The sequence below is a fragment of the Microcaecilia unicolor genome, chromosome 3 (assembly GCF_901765095.1).
Source record: "Microcaecilia unicolor chromosome 3, aMicUni1.1, whole genome shotgun sequence".
NCBI lineage: Eukaryota > Metazoa > Chordata > Amphibia > Gymnophiona > Siphonopidae > Microcaecilia > Microcaecilia unicolor.
The window spans coordinates 450,678,694-450,701,336 of NC_044033.1; the positions used below are offsets into that span (position 1 = coordinate 450,678,694).

Genomic DNA, 22,643 nt, shown 5'->3' on the forward strand with positions numbered 1-22,643 from the left:
AGGTATTCATAAGTTTCTTCTCTGTTGCTACCCAAATTGAACTGACTAAGATATATGTGGGTTATAAGCATTGTATTGGTATTGGTATTGGACTATAAATCCCACAGTGCTTTTAGGATGCAAGTTCAAAATCAGGACTGACCAAAATGTCTCCCTACTGGAACTGGACAACCATGGGGGTAGTACTGTAGCTGGTTGTGAATGTATGAAGGCAAGGTAGGCGCCTGTCTCATGTTTCTTTTGCAAATGGGCAGAAATTTCAGTTAGATTAAAGTTATGGGATTAGGAGCTGGTGTAACTGAACACATCTACCATCTATGTAATTGTGTGTATTTTATAAAGAATGTGCATACTTTGGGTCCCTATACTAAGCTGTGGTAAGCACTAATGAGTGCTTAGTGCAGCAAAACAGGGCTTACCGCAGGGCCTGCTAGGCTTCCCACAGTAATGTTTGTATGTTTACGTGCAACCTATGCACTAAAAAATAAAATTTAAGGACCCTTTTACTAAGCAGCAGTAAGCCCACTGCAGGTTTACCGCACGCCAATCCAGAACGACCGCCAGGCAACTGCAGGAGCCCAGCAGTAGTTCCCATCCCTAGCACGCACCATTTCTAATGCTACAAAAATATATCCTATATTTGTAGCGCCAGAACTTAACCGGCAGTACGGCACTGCATGGTTACCACCAGGTTAGTGTGGGAGCCCTTACCGCAATCTCAATGGATGGTGGTAAGGGCTCCCCACTGAAATGGCTGTGCGGTAAGTGGCTCACTTACCACATGGCCATGTCTTTTTCCCAGAAATAGACAGCCTTTTACCCACTGCAGTAAAAGGGGACCTCAGCGCACATCAAAAACACGCACTGATGCTAGCATAGGCCCCCTTTTACTGCAGTTTAGTAAAAGGACCCCCTTAAGTTTTAGCACACTAAAGCTACGTTTTACCGCAGTTTGGTAAAAGGGCTCCTTTGTGACTCTGTCCATTCTCTACCCCAGAAATCACCTGCACATGCATGGAGTAAAAGTACAACTATTATACCATGCACATACTTTTACACTTGTAGTCCATGGGGTAGTTTTATGAAAGCCCTGTTATGCATATAAATAAGGTTTTATGCATTTAAAAAGTCAAATTAACAGGTTAAAATGTTAATACAAGTTAGTCAATGAGGGCTTCAATAAGAGCTTTAGAAATTAGTATGTAGGGGCGCTGTGGAGCACCAACTGTGATGGCAGCATAATCACTGAGCTCTCTAAAACTCCTACAATCAATTGGAATATCAATTACTTATATGAAACTAATCACATTCAATCTGCTGCACTACTAGCCCTATAATTCATGGCTTCTGGCAAAAATAGTAAACGTCATCGTGTTGAACCTGTATCACCGCAAAAAGGGCAGGTTGGAAAATCTGACAACGCTGGCATGGCGGCCATCTTGGAAGAAATACAAGTACTTAAGGAATTAATCACAGATACTAAGGAAGGTCTAAACAACATAAAGGAGGACCTCTCACTTATCAGATTGGATTTATCTATGATAAAGTCCAAAGTGCTTACACTGGAGAAGAAAATCGACATATCAGAAGCTAACGATACAAAAACAAGTCAAGAAGATCATATTGCTTGAGCGGGAAATGGAGGACAGTAACAACAGATCCAGACGTAATAACATCCGCCTACTAGGCCTGCCTGAAAATCTGGAAGGCACGGATACCATTCAATTTCTAGAGAAACTCATACCAAATATTTTGGGTCTTCAATTCACCAAGGATTTTGAACTGGAACGAGCGCATAGAGTACCGTCTCAACGGGGACCTAAAGACAAATATCCGTGGCCTATCATCATGCGGGTTCTATGATATCCTCAGGTCACGGAGATCTTTCAACAGGTCTGCATTTGTGCACCAGTAAAATATGAAGGTCAGGATCTTAAATTTTTGCCGGATCTTTGCAAGGCGATGATTAATGTACAGAAACAACTTGTAGCTTACCGACCTAAACTGAAAGAGATTAACGCCAGATATGGCCTTCTTTATCCTGCTAAGCTGCGAGTAACATACAATAACATTACTAAAGATTTCACTTCTCCTGATACCTTGGCCTCTTACCTGGAAGAAGTAGCACGAAGCAAAATTGATGCAAGCTTAGCTTAGATCTTTACAATAGCTGCTTCTATTACAATTTCGTCGCTATATGGGCTATCATTTAATTTACTTGTGAGGTCTACTAACTACTGTTTTCCTTACAGGGCTAGTCTTATTTCAAGTTTTAACTTGATCTAAAGTTTTCTTGGTACTTTTGTGCGAAATATACTAGACATGTGATGATTTCCCTATCTTTTTCACTCATTCTCATTCATTACTATCCATATTCCTAATACCATATATGTTTCTCCAACACCTCGGAGTCAGTGAGGGGATGCTGGTCATCCGGGTATCCATATCTCATGGTTGGAACATACTGTGTTTGTTGTTTACACACTGTTATGTTATTTGTTAATGTACTCAGTTCATAAAATGTGATACTTCATTTCTATAATACTGATATTCTCCATAGGAGTGTTTATACAATGCTGTTATCATTACTCTACATGCTTGGTGATACATGACTCTCACTATACTCTCTCTTAATGTTAAGGGATATAACAATCCTATTAAGTGGAAAAAAAACATTTTAATTCCTTGAATAAGTATGTACCTGATGTAATCTTTTTCCAACAAACACGTTTATCTGAACGTGAGTCAATTAAGCTTAAAACATCATGGTCTTTAACTCTAGTTTTCTCTGCAGCTAATGGTAAAAAAATGGTGTGGCCATTCTCATTAGGAAGAGAGATAATGTCAAATTAATAACATCTGATAATAACTCAATGGGCAGATGGGTTAAGGGAAACCTTACAGTAGATGATGAACCCTTAATTCTACTGAATTTATATGCACAAAACATTGGTAATCCTGAATTTTTCCATACTATTGCTGACTTAATCACATCAGAGGGTGATAAACCATTCATAGTAGGAGGTGACTTTAACCTTACTCTGAACCCTGAAGTGGACAGGAAATCTATGTTCCCATACAAGAAAACCAAAACTTGGTTTATTTTGAGAGATACAGAGAGGCATAATCGAAAGGGACGCCCAAGTTTTGCTGAGGACGTCCTCGCAAAATGTCCCGGTAGAGGGGCGGGGAAACCCGTATTATCAAAGCAAGATGGACATCCATCTTTCGTTTTGATAATACAGTCGGGGACGCCCAAATCCTGAAATTTAGGTTGTCCTTAAAGATGGTCGTCCCTAGACTTGGTCATTTCTGATTTTCGGCGATAATGGAAACCAAGGACGCCCATCTCAGAAACTACCAAATGCAAGCCCTTTGGTCATGGGAGGAGCCAGCATTCGTAGTGCACTGGTCCCCCTCACATGCCAGGACACCAACTGGGCACCCTAGGGGGCACTGCAGTGGACTTCAGAAATTGCTCCCAGGTACATAGCTCCCTTACCTTGTGTGCTGAGCCCCCCAAACTCTCCCACAAAACCCACTACCCACAACTATTCACCACTACCATAGCACTTAAGGGTGAAGGGGGGCACCTAGATGTGGGTACAGTGGGTTCCTAGTGAGTTTTGGAGGGCTCATATTTACCAGCACAAGTGTAACAGATGGGGAGGGATGGGCCTGGGTCCGCCTGCCTGAAGTGCACTGCACCCACTAAAACTGTTCCAGGGATCTGCATACTGCTGTGATGGAGCTGAGTATGACATTTGAGGCTGGCATAGAGGCTGGCACAAAATATTTTTAAAGAATTTTTTTGAGGGTGGGAGGGGGTTAGTGACCACTGGGGGAGTAAGGGGAGGTCATCCCCGATTCTCTCTGGTGCTCATCTGGTCAGTTTGGACACCTTTTTGTGCCTTGGTCGAAAGAAAAACAGGACCAGGTATAGTCGTCCAAGTGCTCGTCATGGACACCCTTTTTTTCCATTATGTGTCAAGGACATCCATGTGTTAGGCACACCCAAGTCCCGCCTTCGCTACGCCTCCAACACGCCCCCATGAACTTTGGTCATCCCCACGAAGGAAAAGCAGTTGGGGACCCCCAAAATCGGCTTTCAATTATGCCGATTTGAGTGATCCTGTGAGAAGGACACCCATCTTCTGATTTTTGTCAAAAGATGGGCGTCCTTCTCTTTCAAAAATGATCCTGATAATGTCACAACTTAAACTATGCGACTTATGGTGCTTGTTACATGATAATGAATGTGATTACACATTCTACTCTTCACCACACAACTCATACTCTCATATTGACTACTTTTTAGTCTCTGAAGCTTTATTAAGCAAAGTATCTGATACCAGCATTGATACTATACATTTATCAGACCATGCACACATCTCTTTACAGCTTACTGATCTATCATTTAAAACAAGGGCAAAAACATGGTGCTTTAATTCAAGTTTATTGGCTTACCCTGAATTTATAGAAGAAATTACTAGTGATATTAAAGAATATTTTCAACTTAATACATTAGATGATACTAGTTGGACTACCAGATGGGATGCATTTAAAGCTTTCATATGTGACTCAATTATTCGTTTCTCTGCCAAATTAAAAAAGAAACAAACATTTGAAATAAATGAAATTGAAAAATCTATATCATTTCTTAAAGAGATTCATCAGAAAACACCATCTGATCTGAGCACATTGGAAAAATTAAAAAAAACAAGATATAAATACAACTTAATGTTAGCCAATAATGCTAATAAAGAGATATTCATGAAATCAGCTCAATACTACACTAACAATAATAAAGCTGGTCACTTGTTAGCCAGCTACCTAAAGTCTACCTAAAGTCCCTGAAAAAAATGGCATCTCTGTTATTAAAGATGATAATAATGCCTTAATTACAAACCAACAAAATATATTAAAAGCTTTCCAGCATTTTTACTCATCTTTATATAAGTCAGAGTAGAGGACTGGCCTAGTGGTTAGGGTGGTGGACTCTGGTCCTGGGGAACTGAGTTCAATTCCCACTTCAGGCACAGGCAGCTCCCTGTGACTCTGGGCAAGTCACTTAACCCTCCATTGCCCCATGTAAGCCGCATTGAACCTGCCATGAGTGGGAAAGCGCGGGGTACAAATGTAACAAAAATTAAAAACATAAATGACAACAATCTAGCTTTTCTACAGGATTTTGAACATCAAATACTTGATAAAAATGATAATTTGACATTAATGTCTCCCATAACTGAGCAAGATGTATTATTTACTTTAAAGTCTATGGCAAAAAAAGGCCCTCGTACCGGATGGTCTTACACTTGAGTTCTATTTAGCTGTCCAATCTACACTTGCCCCCATCCTAAGCTCATTTTATAATCATCTAATTCTATCTGGTGAGGTTAGTGGAAGTTTTACTGAAGCTACCATCATTGTCCTTCTGAAACCTGGTAAAGACCCCCAATACATACAGAACTACCGCCCCTTATCATTAATCAATCTTGATGCTAAGATATATGCTAAGATCATAGCAGAGAGATTGCAAAATGTTTTACCTAAAATTATCAATACTAATCAAACTGGCTTCATGCATGGCAGATACTCTTATGACAACACCAGATTGTTTTCCAATGTAATTCTACAAGCACAGTCTTCAACCACTCCTTTTGTGGCCACTGGAGTAGATGCCGAAAAGGCCTTTGACCATGTCGAATGGCCTTATATGTTCCATGTGCTCAGTTGGTTTGGTTTCACATCTGATGCTGTAAAAATGATTAAAGTATTGTATACTCACCCCTCTACTAAACTGTTCATAAATGGTCTTTCTCTTCCTCCTTTTCCCCAACCAGAGGGACTAGACAAGGATGCCCTCTTTCTCCCCTTTTATTCAATATTGCACTTGAACCTTTATTAATTACAATATTATGATCAGATCAACTCAAAGGTGTAGAATTGGGTAATGTTTCAGCCAAGTTATCGGCATATGCTGATGATGTCTTGCTGTACACAACACCATCATCCATACCACATATTTTGGAAGCTATTAACATCTACTCTAAGGTTTCTGGATACAAGTTAAACCCCACTAAAATGGAAATGATGCAACTAAACACAGCTAGCCTCCAATACAAGTTTTCTCAATCTCCCTTTAAATGGTCCCCTAAGGGTTTGAAATATTTGGGTGTTTTCTTTTCTACCACTTTGACAGAGTCTGTTAATCAAAATTCTATATATTTATTGAAATGTATTTCTGAAATGACTTATAAATGGTCTCCATTTAGATTATCTTGGTGGGGCAGATTTGACACCATAAAATGATGATTACACCAGAAGTGAATTATATTCTCAGCACGTTACCCATCTTACTTGAACCTGGTACATACAAACGAATGGAACGACTATTATCTAAATTCTTATGGACTAATAAACCTCCACGTATTACATTAAAGAGGCTCAAATGTGCCAAACGGCATGGTGGTGTAAATTTCCCAAGCTTCCTCGAGTACCATATGGCTTTTATACTAAGACAAAGTTCTAAATGGATAACTTCATCTGATATTTCAAAAGAGCCATTATGGCTACAATGGGAGTCAGAGAGGTGGAAATCATTACCTTTGCATTTACTACCCTGGTCGCTGATACCTACAACAGCTTATAACCCAATAATATCTGCTACTCAAATATCTTTCAAAACTCACATTCAGCATCCTTTTTATTCAACTACAAACATACATATTTGGAATAACCCAAAATTCAAATTTAACGATAAATGTGTTTCGTGGTCTAAATGGATGGAAGCTGGCATTTCGTACGTATCTCAACTTCTTCATCGACATAAATGGATCCCTTTTACCACACTGCAATCAACATATAAGTTACATAACCACTGTTACTTTCAATGGTTACAATTAAAACATTACATATTCTCAAGCATTGATATTGACATCTTAACTGCAGACACACCAAGTTGTGGGAACTTATGTCATCAAATCTCCAAAGGCAGGAAAATTCCCTCTAATTGGTATAAACTTCTACAAAATTGGATTTTTCATGCACCATCTGCTTTGGAAAGCATCTGGAATAAAGAACTTAATACTTTATTAACACCGGATCAATGGGAAAAGGTCTGGTCTTCAATTTACAAGTCATCTAAATCAGCAGCATATAAACAGTCCTCTTTCTTTGTGCTACATAGAGCTTTATGGACACTGAACAAACTATCTAAAATATCCAAAAGCTCACAAAATTCCTGCTGGTCTTGCAACACTCACATAGGTACACTGGATCACCTTTTATACCATTGCCCACTAGTCTCAAATTTGGAAAACTGTATCAAAGATATTGGACATACCTGACACTTTATCATATAATATTATCATCACGGGTGAGCTTGGATTATCTACTAATGTGAAACCACATGCAGCTAAATTATTACGCATATTTTTGCATATAGCGATCAAGATGATATGTCATTGTTGGAAAGACTTCACCAAATTATCATATGACGTGGTGGAATAATGTCTGCTTAACTGCTAAATATGAATATGCAGTTGCTGATAGGTGTGGATCCTTATTGTCATTCAAGAAAGTATGGTCACCAATGCAAATTTATATTTCTAAAACTTAACATCGTTTTACAGTTTGCATAATCTAGTTATCTAATTATGCATATACTCCCTTAGCTGATCACTATTAAGTTAGATGGCGAATATCAAATTTATTACTCGCTCACTTTGCTGTTTCATAATTACTTATTAATGAGCAAAACTCTCTATTTTTGTTTACCTGAGTACATGTTAATGACTTGTTATATTTGTCATAATTGGCTGTATATACTATTATAAACTATTGTGTATATTTGTCATCTTGTTATAAGATAAATAAAACTTATTGAAATGAAGAAATTAGTATGCAGTCTATTACATGAAATTAAAATTTTAAAAAATATCTCACACTTTCAAATTCCAGAGCTGTCTGAAGTCACTCAAGGGGTCTTTTACTAAAGATTAGCTCAAGCTATCTGCAGCAGGGCCCATAGGAATAAAATGGGCCCTGCTGCAGATAACCTGAGCTAATATTTAGTAAAAGACCCCCTCAGAGATTTGCTGGGTCACTCAGGGTTTTGTTGGTTAAGTAGATTCAGGAGCCTTCACCCTGTCTTTATCGTCCAGAAAATAAACACATTTTTTATTAATCTCAACCAGAGAAATTTCTCCTTATTAGCAAACATGGTGGAACTGATCAAAAATCCTTTTAGTACAGAGATAGCATAATTATGTATTGCTGTCAGGAAGCAAAGGCGTGAGTCAGTAATTCATTCATAGTAACAATAATAAGAATAATTTTATATTTCTAGGCTACCTTTGACAGAAGGCAATTTACAATATGTTTTGAAGCATAATGAAAGGGCTTTCAATCTAAATAGGCACCTGAGGCAATGGGAAATAAACAACTCTCAACTGCCTACTCACAAGCCCCCAAATTCTCTATATGATGCCTTAAGTTGTAGGTTCTAATTTGGCTGCATGGTCAAATTGCTTGCATAACTTAATTGATTTACAAGTCAGTCAGCACTGATAATTGGTACTTCACAACCAATTAGCAGCACTAATTGACTTTAATTAGAATTTATGCATACAACTTTCTAGGCATATTCTATAATTCTGTGCATATAAATTCTATTGTGTGCATCAAAAAGGGGGCATGGATATGGGAGTGGAATGGGCGGGCTGTGGGCATTTCAAAAAACTATGTGCACTTTGACATAACAGTGTATTTTAAGCCTGTAAACTGTACTGATTATTTCTTGAAGTGTATATCTCTAGTTTGGCCAGCAGGTGGTTCATGTTTATGTTTAAAGCTATTGCAGAGAAATGACTGGTCTCTCATTAGTTAACACAGATGTGGCCAGCTACTTTTAAAACTTGTTGTTATGGGTTCTGATTGGCCCAGGAGCTCAATTCATCTAGGATATACTGGCTTTTGCCCTGGTCTTAGCCAGGGAGAAAAGAGAGAACAATCTCTTTGCTGAGGCCCTGTGAACAGTTATATATAATAACCTGTGAGGAGCTATATTTCCTGTACTCTCCAGGCACTAATCAGGTAGTGAATAAATGTTTAGATAGTTGTATAATTGATCCATATTCAGTTACCTGTTATTATGTTCCATCTGTTTTTATAGTTCACTGTTCAATATTTTTATCACAATAAATATTTTTAGTTTATTGCCTCTGCTTATCTGGACTGGTGGTTTGTGTGTTGGGTCTATGAGAGCTTTCCGGGAACTGTGGGACCACTGGGAGTGTGGCCCCAGTAACCTAGAAATCACTGGGGATAGATTGAGAGCAGAAGAATCACCCAGAGGCAGTTAGGAGGGTGCTAGTGTACAGCACAAGCAGCAGGTGCAGGTGGACCTGAGCTGTGCTGGGGATAGACCCTCTAAGTGGCCACGGGGTAGCCCCAGGTGGGTGGCTAGGCATTTTGTAACATGCACTATTATGGAATACACTCGATCTGTGCCTAACTTAGGCACATGTATTTATGCCTGGTTTTAGGTGGCCTAAATGGGTGCGCCTAAATTTTAGTCACAAGAACGGCGCATGAGCATATTCTATAAACTATTCATAACTTTAGGCATAGTTTATAGAATCACGCTAAGCACATGGTTTTCTGGTGCTGATTTTTAAGGATCCATTTATAGAATTTGGTCCAAGATGTGCAATAACCAGTGGCAGCCTTATTGAGGGTCAACCCTTACATTTAATGTGGGTGCCATTTTATCCAATAGGACCACTGTCTACATAATATGAGTTACTAGGGATGGGCAACCCAAAAATGTACATTTCATTTTATTTCCTGAGTTGTTTGGAGCATTATTCATTTTGTTGTAGTTAGTCTTCATTTTCATTTCAGGGGCAATGTCATGAAGACTGTGTACTGTTTTGAAATAGTGTGCCCTCTTTGTAAAGAGTATTCTCTCTTTGCAAGCAGTGTGCTCTGTTTGCATAGAGGGTGTAATCTTTCAAAAAGGCTGCATACCCTTTCCAATACTGCATGCACGAGCGAACCATTGTATATATGCACACTATATCGGAAAAATGGCACCCTCTATGTAAATTCCCCCAAATTCTATAAATGACATTCAAAATTGTAAACATAAATTTAGCTCAATTTGGCATAACAATCAATTATTGGGGCTAATTGGCAACAATTTGAATTTACGTGTGCACTTTGCTAGGTGCTGTTCTATAAAGATGCATGCATATAGGACTAGATTCTATATAGCACACCTAAAAAATTGTCACCGAAATAAAAAATGCCTAATTGTATTCTATAAAGTACGCCTTAATTCAGGTGTACTTTATAGAATAAGCCTAAATTTCCACATGGTATATAGAATACACTGAGCGCCTGTCAATGCGACTAGTCATGGCCATGTATGCCACATTCTACTTGGTGTAAATGTGGATGCCTAAATTACACACTGAGTGGATAGATTTTAGAAACAACCATAACCCGTCCATTCCACACCCATGGCCACGCCACCTTTTCAACTATGTGACTTAGAATTTAGGCACATAATGTTTAGAATGTGCTTAGACAGCTGTGTGTGTGTGTATGTAAATTCTAATTATTGACAATTAGTATCAATAATTGCTCGTTTATTGGAATTATCAGCACTGATTGGCTTGTTAACTAATTAGAATCCAGGGAAAAGTTTTTAGCATGGAATTAAAAAGGAGTGTGGCCATGGGAGAGACATAGGGGGGTCAGGGGAATTCACTAAAGATGCGCATAGTATTGTAGAATTTGGGAGATCCTTGCCTAATGTAACATAATAGCATAGTAACTTATTCTATGATATCAGATAAAGACCTGTGTGGTCCATTCAGTCTGCCCAACATGATAAACTCATTGCACATGGTATGTGATACTTCATATGTATATCTGTCTTGATCTGTCCTTGCCATTTTCAGGTCACAGACCATAGAAGTCTGCCCAGCACTGTTCTCGTACTAAAACTTCTGACGTTAACATCAAAGCCCCTTAACAGTTACAGTCCAGCTCTTCCATATCTATTCAGTCACGATCAGGGCACAGACCATAGAAATCTGCCCAGCACTGGCTTTGCTTCCCAGTTACTGGTGTTGCTGCCCAATCTCCATTAAGATTCTATGGATCCATTCCTTCCAAATAGGATTCCTTTGTGCTTATCCCACCTATTTTTGAATTCCATTACCGTTTTCATCTCCATCACCTCCCGTGGGAGGGCATTCCAAGCATCTACCACCCTCTCCATGAAAACATACTTCCTGACATTATTCCTGAGTCTGCCCCCCCCTTCAAACCTCAATTCATGTCCTCTAGTTCTACCGCCTTCTCGTCTCTGGAAGAGGTTTGTTTGCGGATTAATGCCTTTAAAATATTTGAACGTCTGTATCATTTCACCCTTTTCTCCTTTCCTCCAGGGTATACATGTTCAGGTCAACTCCTACTATTCCCATAAGTTCTCTTTTAATGTTCATTAAAGAGACTTAATGAGGCCCTCACCATCCCAACAGTTTCCTGAATTGCCTTGATCACATACATACACATCAACTCCCATGCATATCATTTACCCATAAAGGTACTAAAAAAGGAGCATAAGATAATTAGGGGTCCTTTTACAAAGGGGCGCTAGTGTTTTTAGCATGTGCTAAAAATAAGCACGTGCTAAATGTTAGAGATGCCCATATATTTCTATGACTAATATCCAAACCAGGACAAAAGCTACCAAAACAAAAAATTCAAAACACAGCTTTGCCTCCGTCACACTGCCACAAAATATCGTTCTCTTGTTGTATTAAATAAGGTCTTTATTTTGGTTTTATTTTATTTTTGCATATACCCTCAGATGTTCCCACTCAATTTGGCAAGTAATAATTATAACTGCCTGGTGGTTCACCACTTCATTCATTGGGTAACTCTTTTTATATCTCGTGTGCTTGTGTTCATATAATTTTATACCTCATTTCGCCATTTTCACAAAACAACACCAACTGATAATGTTTTCTATTACGACTCAGCAAGTGTTATTATCAGTATTGGCTAACATTATCAGTTGGTGTTAGATCACTGAAGGGGGAGGGAGGGCAAGAGAGATACCGGATCTTGCAGGACAGGCAGGAGGAAGAGGGAGGCATTCCTGACAGTGTGCACTGAAACTAGGGTGGCAAAGGGGAGACATACCTTGGCTCAAAGCAACAGCGGGACTCAGAAAGACACTCAGTTGTAGCAGCAGGAGCAGGTAAAAATACTCTGGGGTGGGCCATTTTGTCGGGAGGTTCATTTATCAGGGGCCAAATTGTAGGCAGGCCCTTTTGTCAGGGACTGATTTGTCAGGGGCTTTTTTGTCTGTTTGTTTGTTTTGTTTTTTGTTGGGGCTATTTTGTGTTTGGGCCTTTTTGTCAGGGGCTTTCTTGTCAGGACTGTTTTGGCCAGGCACCATCCCAGAGCTATGCTCTATTCTATAAACAGTGCCCAACTTGAAGCGCTTTTTCTAGAAAAGCGCTTAGTGAGCATTTTTTTCAGCACCCAAATTTGGTGCCATATATTGAATCTAGTCCATATGTGTGGCTAGCACAACAGCTGCAAGTGTGCAATATCTGTGAATATCAAAGATATTTCATTGTGTTAACATTGTTTTGAATAATAGAAGTATACATTCTCCTGCCCTAACTGAAATTTGGCTTTACCCTGAAGACTCTGCTTCAGTCGCGGCCCTATGCCATGGAGGTTATCTTTTCTCCCATACTCCTCACCCGGTTGGCCGCAGAGGTGGTGTCGGGCTACTACCTTCACCCTCTTGTAGATTTCAACATCTTCTTCTACCTCAGTCTCACTGTTTTTCTTCCTTCGAAGTCCATTCCATCCGTCTATTTGCTCCTCTGCCTCTCTGAGCAGCAGTCATTTATCAACCCCCTGATAAGTCCCTTTCTTCCTTTCTCACTGACTTTGATGCTTGTCTTTCCTTCTTTCTCGAACCTTCATCTCCTTCCCTCATTCTTGGGAATTTTAACATTCATGCTAATGATCCCTCTGACTCTTATGCTTCACAGTTCCTTGCTTTAACATCCTCTTTCAATCTTCAACTGTGCTCCACTGCCCCCACTCACCAGAATGGCCACTGTTTTGATCTTATCTTCTTCTCAAACTGCTCACTCTCCAGTTTCTGTGCCTCAACTCTTCCCCTCTCTGACCATCATCTGATAATTTTCACACTTAAACACCCTCCTCCCCAGTCCCGTCCAATCTTAACCAATACATTTAGGAATCTTCAGGCTATTGACCCTTCTACTCTGTCCTCCAATGTTTCAAATCTCCTCTCTACCACTATGTTATCCAAGTCTGTCAATTAAGCTGTCTCTTCCTATAATACTATTCTGTCCTCTGCTCTGGATACTCTCGCTCCTCCCATTCCCCGTTCTATAAAACATACCAAACCCCAGCCTTGGCTGACCTCTAGAATCCGCTACCTACGTTCCTGTGCCCGCTCTGCAGAACGCCTTTGGCTGAAATCCCGTGCCCATGCTGACTTCATACATTTCAAATTCTTGCTGACGTCCTTCCAGTCTGCTCTTTTACTTGCCAAACAGGACTATTACATCCAGTTGACAAATTCTCTTGGCTCAAACCCTTGACGTCTCTTTGCCACACTGAACTCTCTCCTCAAAGTGCCTTCACCTCCAACTCCCCTTTCACTTTCTCCCCAGATTCTAGCTGAGTACTTTCATAATAAGGTTCACAAGATTAAACTTGAATTCTCAACCAGGTCACCTCCAACTTTCCTTCCCTTAGTTCATTCTCTCAACCCTCCAACCCCTGCCTCCTTTTCTTCCTTTTCTGAAATCACTGAAGAGGAAACTGCACATCTTCTTTCCTTCTCAAAACTAACTATCTTTCCTACTGTCATCCCTTTTATCTGTCATATCCTCAATCTTTCACTGTCCACTGCAACTGTTCCTGATGCCTTCAAACATGCCATAGTCACACCACTCCTTAAAAAACTTTCTTTGGACCCTACCTGTCCTTCCAACTTTCGCCCCATCTCCATCTTCACTTTCCTATCCAAAATACTTGAACGTGCTGTTCACCGCCGTTGCCTTGACTTTCTTTCATCTCAAGCTATTCTTGATCCACTTCAATCTGGCTTTTGCCCCCTTCATTCAACTGAACCAGCGCTTGCTAAAGTCTCCAGTGATCTGTTCCTGGCCAGATCCAAAGGTCTCTATTCTATCCTCATCCTTCTTGATCTATCTGCTGCTTTTGACACTGTTGATCACAGCCTACTCCTTGATACACTGTCCTCACTTGGATTTCAGGGCTCTGTTCTTTCCTGGTTTTCTTCTTATCTCTCCCAGCATACATTTAGTGTATACTCTAGTGGATCCTCCTCTACTTCTATCCCACTGTCAGTTGGTGTACCTCAGGGATCCGTCCTGGGACCTCTTCTTTTCTCCATCTATACTTCTTCCCTTGGTACTCTGATTTCATCCCATGGTTTTCAGTATAATCTTTACGCTGATGACTCCCAGATCTACCTCTCCACACCAGAAATCTCAGCCGAAATCCAGGCCAAAGTATCAGCCTGCCTGTCTGACATTGCTGCGTGGATGTCTCAGCACCATCTGAAACTAAACATGACCAAGACTGAGCTTCTCATCTTTCCCCCTAAACCAACCTCTCCTCCTCCCCCATTCTCTGTTTCTGTGGATAACAATCTCATCCTTCCTGTCACATCACCTCGTAACCTTGGGGTCATCTTCGACTCCTCCCTCTCCTTCTCTGCACATATTCAGCAGACTGATAAAACCTGTCGTTTCTTTCTCTTTCCTTTCTGAGCACAATACCAGAACCCTCATCCACACTTTCATCACCTCTCACTTAGACTATTGCAACTTGCTTCTCACAGGTCTCCCACTTAGCCATCTCTCTCCTCTTCAATCTGTTCAAAATTCTGCTGCACAACTAATATTCCGCCAGTGTCGTTATGCTCATATTAGCCCTCTCCTCAAGTCACTTCACTGGCTTCCTATTGTAAACAAGGCTCCTACTGGCTAAGTCCGTGAAGCCTCCTCACCACCAGCACCGAGCTCTCTGTTTTCCTCTTTGGGTGTTTCTTCTTCTTTCTTGGGCCTGTTTTGGGGATTTGCAACCCAGCCCCCTTTTCTTCACCCGCTCCTCGGCTGTTTTAAACCCAGTCCAATTACAGCCAGGGTTCTCTCAGCACAGCTCAATAAAGTCAGGCTGTTTCTAACACAGTCCAATTACAGCCAGGCTTCTCTCAGCACAGTTCAATGGAGCTAGGCTGTTTCAAACACAGTCCAAGTACAGCCAGGCTTCTCTCAGCACAGCTCAATAAAGTCAGGCTGTTTCTAACACAGTCCAATTACAGCCAGGCTTCTCTCAGCACAGTTCAATGGAGCTAGGCTGTTTCAAACACAGTCCAAGTACAGCCAGGCTTCTCTCAGCACAGCTCAATAAAGTCAGGCTGTTTCTAACACAGTCCAATTACAGCCCGGCTTCTCTCAGCCCAGTTCAATGGAGCTAGGCTGTTTCAAACACAGTCCAAGTACAGCCAGGCTTCTCTCAGCACAGCTCAATAAAGTCAGGCTGTTTCTAACACAGTCCAATTACAGCCAGGCTTCTCTCAGCACAGCTCAATAAAGTCAGGCTGTTTCTAACACAGTCCAAGTACAGCCAGGCTTCTCTCAGCACAGCTCAATAAGTCAGGCTGTTTCTAACACAGTCCAATTACAGCCTGGCTTCTCTCAGCACAGTTCAATGGAGCTAGGCTTTGCGCGGGCTCAAAGCCTTGGGTCCCACCCTCTGGGTCAGTCTCTATTCTCCTGACCTCCTCCCGCATTGACCCAGGCCTCTCCCCTATACCTCCAGGGCTGGCTGAGCCATAGCCAAGAGCTCCATGGGTTCCTCTAAGACCAGCTCAGCCTCCTCTTGCTCCATCGCCTCTGGTTCATTCTCCCCCTCTCCTTCAGTAGCCCAGTCCATTTTCTCCTCCCCCCACCCCTTTTCCAGCTGATTACACTTTTCTTCATTAACTCTGCTAGGCTGCTTTTCCTTCTCCTGCCACCGGTTCCACCACCTCCTCCACCAGGTGGGAGAATCAGCTTTTCCTTTTCCCTGGCGGCCCTCTTCTGGAGCTCCTTGGTTCTGCACCCTACTTCTCCTCCCCCGGAGCTCTCCTGTGGCCTTCTGGGAGTTGTAGTTTCCCATCTTTATGTCCCTTTTGGGCAAAACCTGAGCATCCCTAGGGTCTTCCCTCCTACCCTCCGGCTCTCTTTTCTGAGGTGGGTAGCTGGGGTCCCTCTTCCTTTCGGCATATTCCTTACATACCCCCTCCCTTAAGCTTTTACTCCCCAATTCTTCCCCCTTTTCTTCCTTATCCTCGCCTACCCGGGATAGGGCATCCACATTTCCCAAACATCTCCCCGGACGATGCTCCACTGTGTATTGGAAGGGTTGTAGTGCTAAATACCACCGCATTAGCCTCCCATTGTTATTTTTCATTAAATTTAGCCACTTCAGTGGGGCATGGTCCGTTACTAGCTTAAATTGCCTCCCTTCGAGATAGACCGTACACTCTTGTATTGCCCACCTAATAGCTAAACACTCCTTCTCTATGGTGGAGTAATGGTTCTCATGAGGTAGGAGTTTACGGCTTAGATATAGCACGGGATGTTCTGCCCCTTCATGTTCCTGAGACAGCACTGCCCCTAGCCCCCTCCCCGACGCATCCGTTTGTAGGATAAAGGGTTTTTCGAAATCTACGGCCTTCAACACCGGTTCATGGCACAGGTCCTGCTGCATCTGCTCTAACGCTCGCAACTCCGCCTCCCCCCACCTCAGCTGGTCCGGGCTCTTACCCCTCAACATGTCCGTTAAGGGAGTAGCCATTACAGAAAAGTGCGGGATGAATCTCCTGTAATACCCCACCATACCCAGGAACCTACGCAATTGTTTTTTTCGATTGGGTCGGGGAAAGTCTTGGATGCTTTTAACTTTATTCAGTAAGGGTCGCACCTCCCCCCGGCCTACATTATACCCCAAATACTTCACCCTATACTGGGCAAAGTAACATTTCTTCGGGTTAAGGGTAAGTCCAGCCTCCCTAAACGATTGCAACACTGCCCCTACCTGTTTCAAATGATTGTTCCAGTCCTCACTGTGTACTACCACATCATCCATATAGGCCGTGGCATATGTCTGATGTGGTCTGAGGACTTGGTCCAGCAATCGTTGGCAGCTCGCCGCCGCCGAATTTAGGCCAAAGGGCAGCCTTTTGAATTGGTACAAGCCTATAGGGGTACTAAAAGCTGTCTTTGCTTGGGCTCCGGGGGAAAGGGGAATCTGCCAGTACCCTTTTGTTAAATCTAAAGTGGTAAGATACTGGGCTGACCCCAACCTGTCTACCAACTCTTCAATATAAGGCATAGGATAGGCATCAGCTTGAGAGATAGTATTAAGCTGACGGAAATCAATACAAAATCTCCACTCCCCTTCAGGTTTTGGTACTAACACCACCGGGCTGGACCAGGGACTATGGGATTCCTCAATTACCCCAAAGTCCAACATTTCCTGCACTTGTTTAATGACTTCCCTCCTTTTCATTGGTGAGAGTCTATAGGGCCTTTGCCTTACTATCTTACCCCGTTCAGTTACAATGTCATGCTCTACTAGGTGGGTACTCCCCGGGCATGCTGTCAAAACATCTTTAAAGCGCTCTAAGAGCCTTCCTATCTCTTTTTGCTGCCCCTGGGGTAACCGGGGGTTAACTCCGGGCTCGCAGGGTTTGAAAATCTCTCTTATTTGAGGCCCTAACTCCTCTCCTTCCTTTTCGTCCCCCCGCGTTTGAAACCCTACCCTCGCTACCCAAGGTTTCATAAGATTAACGTGAAACGTCTGGACCCGACCCCTCTCATTCGCCACCTCATACGTGAGGGGACCGAGTCTCCTCTTCACCACCCAGGGTCCTTTCCATCTAGAGGCGAACCTATGGGGATCTTCCGAGATTAAGATGAGGACCCTATCCCCGGCGGCAAACTCCCTGTTCCGAGTCCCTCTATCGTAATATCCCTTTTGTTGTTCTTGGCTCTGTTCTAGCCGGTCCTGGGCATACTCCTGCATCCTACCCAATCGGCCCCTTAGATCCTGCAAATATTCGCCCACGGACTGCTCGCTGGTTTCCGGAGGTACCCAGTGTTCCTGTACGATATCTAATATACCCCTGGGTCTTCTGCCAAACATTAACTCATACGGTGAAACTCCTAAGGAGTCTTGCACCTTCTCCCGGTATGCATAGAGCACAAAGGGTAAAAGTTGGTCCCACCCGGTCCTATCCTCCCCCAAGGCTTTTTTTAGCATCCCCTTTAAGGTCCTGTTAAAGCGTTCCACCATCCCATTGGTTTGGGGATGGTAAGCCGCCGTAGGTACATGTTTTATCCCAAAGGCCTCCCATACTTGTCTTAAGGTATGGGACATAAAGTTGGAACCCCGATCTGTCAAAACTTCTTGGGGAAAACCTACCTCACAAAAAATTTTTATGAGTTCCCAGGCAATACCCTTGGCCGAAATGTTCCTTAAGGGTAGGGCCCATGGATACCTGGTGGCCATGTCCATAACTACTAACACATAGAGATACCCTCTCTGTGACCTTGTTACTGGCCCCACAATATCCATGGCTATTCTCCTCACCGGTTGCTCTACCCGTGGCAGCGGCTTTAATGGGGCTTTAGGAGGGAATCTGTCTGATACCTTCTGACATCTGGGGCAGGACTTGCAGTATTTTTCCACCTCCCCATATATGCCCGGCCAATAAAACCTCGCCAATATTTGGGTCAGGGTGGCCTGGGAGCCCTTATGTCCGCTCAGAGGATGGTCGTGGGCCAGCCTTACCACCAGCGGACGAAAAGCTCGGGGAACCACCAGCTGTTTCCCTCCGCCCGAGTGCTCCCAATTTGGCACCCTTCTATATAGGATGTTCCCTTCTATCAGGAACCCCGGAGCTACCTGGCCTTCTCCCTGGCGCGCCCTTTCCCAGGCATACTCTAAGGTAGGGTCCGTGGCCTGCTCCCTATGAAATTGGGGAAACTGCTCCCTCAATTCTTCCGGGGCCACTGGCAGGTAACTCTCCCTCTGTGCCCGCTGAAGAGCCTCCCTTCTACCCTTCTGCTCCTTTTTTTTCACGGCTTTCCTTTTTTTTTCCCGGCCCGGTTCGCCCAATACCTCCCCCTGAAAAGGAAACCCCCCCCCCCTATTCCCTCTGTTTCTTCGTCTACCTCGCGGTGAGCTTGGGCCCTGGTAGTGACTAACACTTTTCTCTCCCCCATACACTCTATAAATGGAGGCCAATCCCTCCCTAAAATCATCTCATGCGGCAATCTGGGTAGAACGGCCATGGCCAGCTCTAGCTCTCCGGTGGGCCCCTGTAAGTTGACCCGCTGGAGTGCATAACGGGTCCTGGCCCCATGAATACATTGGATAGACACCCCTCCATCATAGGTCTCCCTGCCCGGGGCCCTCCTCTTTCTTATCTGTTGCCACAGCCTCCGGGAGATCATGGATTGGTCGGCACCAGAGTCTAACATGGCGGTGATGGGTACTCCCTCCACCTTAACTTGAGTTAGGTACCTGGGCCTAACTCCTTTTTCTACCTGAGAGATCCACCCCTCCCGCCACTGGCAATCCTTTTTGAAATGGCCTACCTTACCACACTTAAAACACCCCTTGCTCCCAAACGGAATAGCCTTTCTACTCGGGCCGGCGTCTAACTCGGTCTTTTTACTCCCTGCGGGGGTCTCCGGCTTAATTAGGCAAACTTTCAGGCCCCCTTTTTCTAACGCCCGCGTCCTGCCTCCCTCCCGCTCTGGTCCCCCCCACTGCTGGGCTTCCAGGTAACATTCCAAACCCGATGTCACCCCCTCTACCGTCTTACATCCCCTCTTTATTAATTCGGCCCTAATTTCGTCGGGCAGACCCTGGAGGAATTGCTCCACTACTAATTCTTGCAGTACCTCGTGCAGGTTGTGTCGCTCGGGCTCCAACCATTTTTTCATTAAATCCATTAGCTTATTTGCTACCGCTTTAGGGGGGGTCCCCTTTTCCCATTTGGTGGCTCTAAACTTACGTCTGTAAGCTTGTGTACTGAGTCCATATCTGTCCTTGATAGCTTCTTTCAACCTTCCATAGTTGGCAGCCTCTTCCGGAGACAAATCCCTAAAGGCTGCCAAAGCCTCTCCGGATAGAGAAGGCACCAATCTCATGGCCCACTGCTCTTGTGGCCACCCAGCCGCCCCAGCCACCCTCTCAAATGCTGTCAAAAAATCGTCCACATTATCCTGCTCGGACAACTTCCCCCAGTTAAGTGCATTCATGGAGACATGTCCTACCGCACCGCTTCCTCCGGGCCCGTGTCCATTTGCTCCGGTTTCCCCCTCACGGGGAACATTAGCCCCTCTCTGGAAAAAGTCTTGTAGCATGTTGAGTACTGGTTGCTGCTGATCCCGGGCCGCCATCAGAGAGTCCTCGACTATCTTGGCCGTCAGCTCCTGCTGTTTTTGGAACTGGAGAGTCATCCACCCGAAGATCTCCTTGGGGTCCATCACGGCACTGGCACTGCCACCTGGGGGAGGGACAAAACAACAGAGAACCACCTCCAAGTGCGATTACCTCACTTAAGTTGGACTCTTTCTCTGATCCCTCTAACACCTCCCCCCCCCTCCCCCAGTTAGGCCCGCTTACCGGAACCCAAGATGGGTCTGCGCCTTTCTCAGCGTTGGCCCTCTCGTGGGGCTTCTCGTCCAGTCGGGTCACGGCCTCCTCTAGCGACAGGTCCCGCAGCAAGATCCCACCACTGCCACCACTTGTAAACAAGGCTCCTACTGGCTAAGTCCGTGAAGCCTCCTCACCACCAGCACCGAGCTCTCTGTTTTCCTCTTTGGGTGTTTCTTCTTCTTTCTTGGGCCTGTTTTGGGGATTTGCAACCCAGCCCCCTTTTCTTCACCCGCTCCTCGGCTGTTTTAAACCCAGTCCAATTACAGCCAGGGTTCTCTCAGCACAGCTCAATAAAGTCAGGCTGTTTCTAACACAGTCCAATTACATCCAGGCTTCTCTCAGCACAGTTCAATGGAGCTAGGCTGTTTCAAACACAGTCCAAGTACAGCCAGGCTTCTCTCAGCACAGCTCAATAAAGTCAGGCTGTTTCTAACACAGTCCAAGTACAGCCAGGCTTCTCTCAGCACAGCTCAATAAAGTCAGGCTGTTTCTAACACAGTCCAATTACAGCCCGGCTTCTCTCAGCCCAGTTCAATGGAGCTAGGCTGTTTCAAACACAGTCCAAGTACAGCCAGGCTTCTCTCAGCACAGCTCAATAAAGTCAGGCTGTTTCTAACACAGTCCAATTACAGCCAGGCTTCTCTCAGCACAGCTCAATAAAGTCAGGCTGTTTCTAACACAGTCCAAGTACAGCCAGGCTTCTCTCAGCACAGCTCAATAAAGTCAGGCTGTTTCTAACACAGTCCAATTACAGCCTGGCTTCTCTCAGCACAGTTCAATGGAGCTAGGCTTTGCACGGGCTCAAAGCCTTGGGTCCCACCCTCTGGGTCAGTCTCTATTCTCCTGACCTCCTCCCGCATTGACCCAGGCCTCTCCCCTATACCTCCAGGGCTGGCTGAGCCATAGCCAAGAGCTCCATGGGTTCCTCTAAGACCAGCTCAGCCTCCTCTTGCTCCATCGCCTCTGGTTCATTCTCCCCCTCTCCTTCAGTAGCCCAGTCCATTTTCTCCTCCCCCCACCCCTTTTCCAGCTGATTACACTTTTCTTCATTAACTCTGCTAGGCTGCTTTTCCTTCTCCTGCCACCGGTTCCACCACCTCCTCCACCAGGTGGGAGAATCAGCTTTTCCTTTTCCCTGGCGGCCCTCTTCTGGAGCTCCTTGGTTCTGCACCCTACTTCTCCTCCCCCGGAGCTCTCCTGTGGCCTTCTGGGAGTTGTAGTTTCCCATCTTTATGTCCCTTTTGGGCAAAACCTGAGCATCCCTAGGGTCTTCCCTCCTACCCTCCGGCTCTCTTTTCTGAGGTGGGTAGCTGGGGTCCCTCTTCCTTTCGGCATATTCCTTACACTATCCATTTCCGCATACAGTTCAAACTCCTCTTATTGACCTATAAGTGCATTCACTCTGCAGCTCCTCAGTATCTCTCCACTCTCATCTCTCCCTACATTCCTTCCCGGGAACTCCGTTCCCTGGGTAAATCTCTCTTATCTGCACCCTTCTCCTCCACTGCTAACTCCAGACTCCGTTCCTTTTATCTTACTGCACCATATGCCTGGAATAGACTTCCTGAGCCGGTACGTCAAGCTCCATCTCTGGCAGTCTTCAAATCTAAGCTAAAAGCCTACCTTTTTGATGCAGCTTTTAACTCTTAATCCTTATTCACTTGTTCAGAACCCTTATTTTATCATCCTCACTTTAATATTCCCTTATCTCTTGTTTGTCCTGTTTGTCTGTCCTAATTAGATTGTAAGCTCTGTCGAGCAGGGACTGTCTCTTCATGCTCAAGTGTACAGCGCTGCGTACGTCTAGTAGCACTTTAGAA

General features: G+C 43.9%; 1 protein-coding gene across 1 annotated transcript in view; it reads left to right on the plus strand.

Annotated features, from left to right (window-relative positions):
• The window catches only part of DLGAP2 (DLG associated protein 2), a 360,498-nt gene that overhangs the window by 261,024 nt on the left and 76,831 nt on the right, over positions 1–22,643 (plus strand). The window lies entirely within an intron of this gene.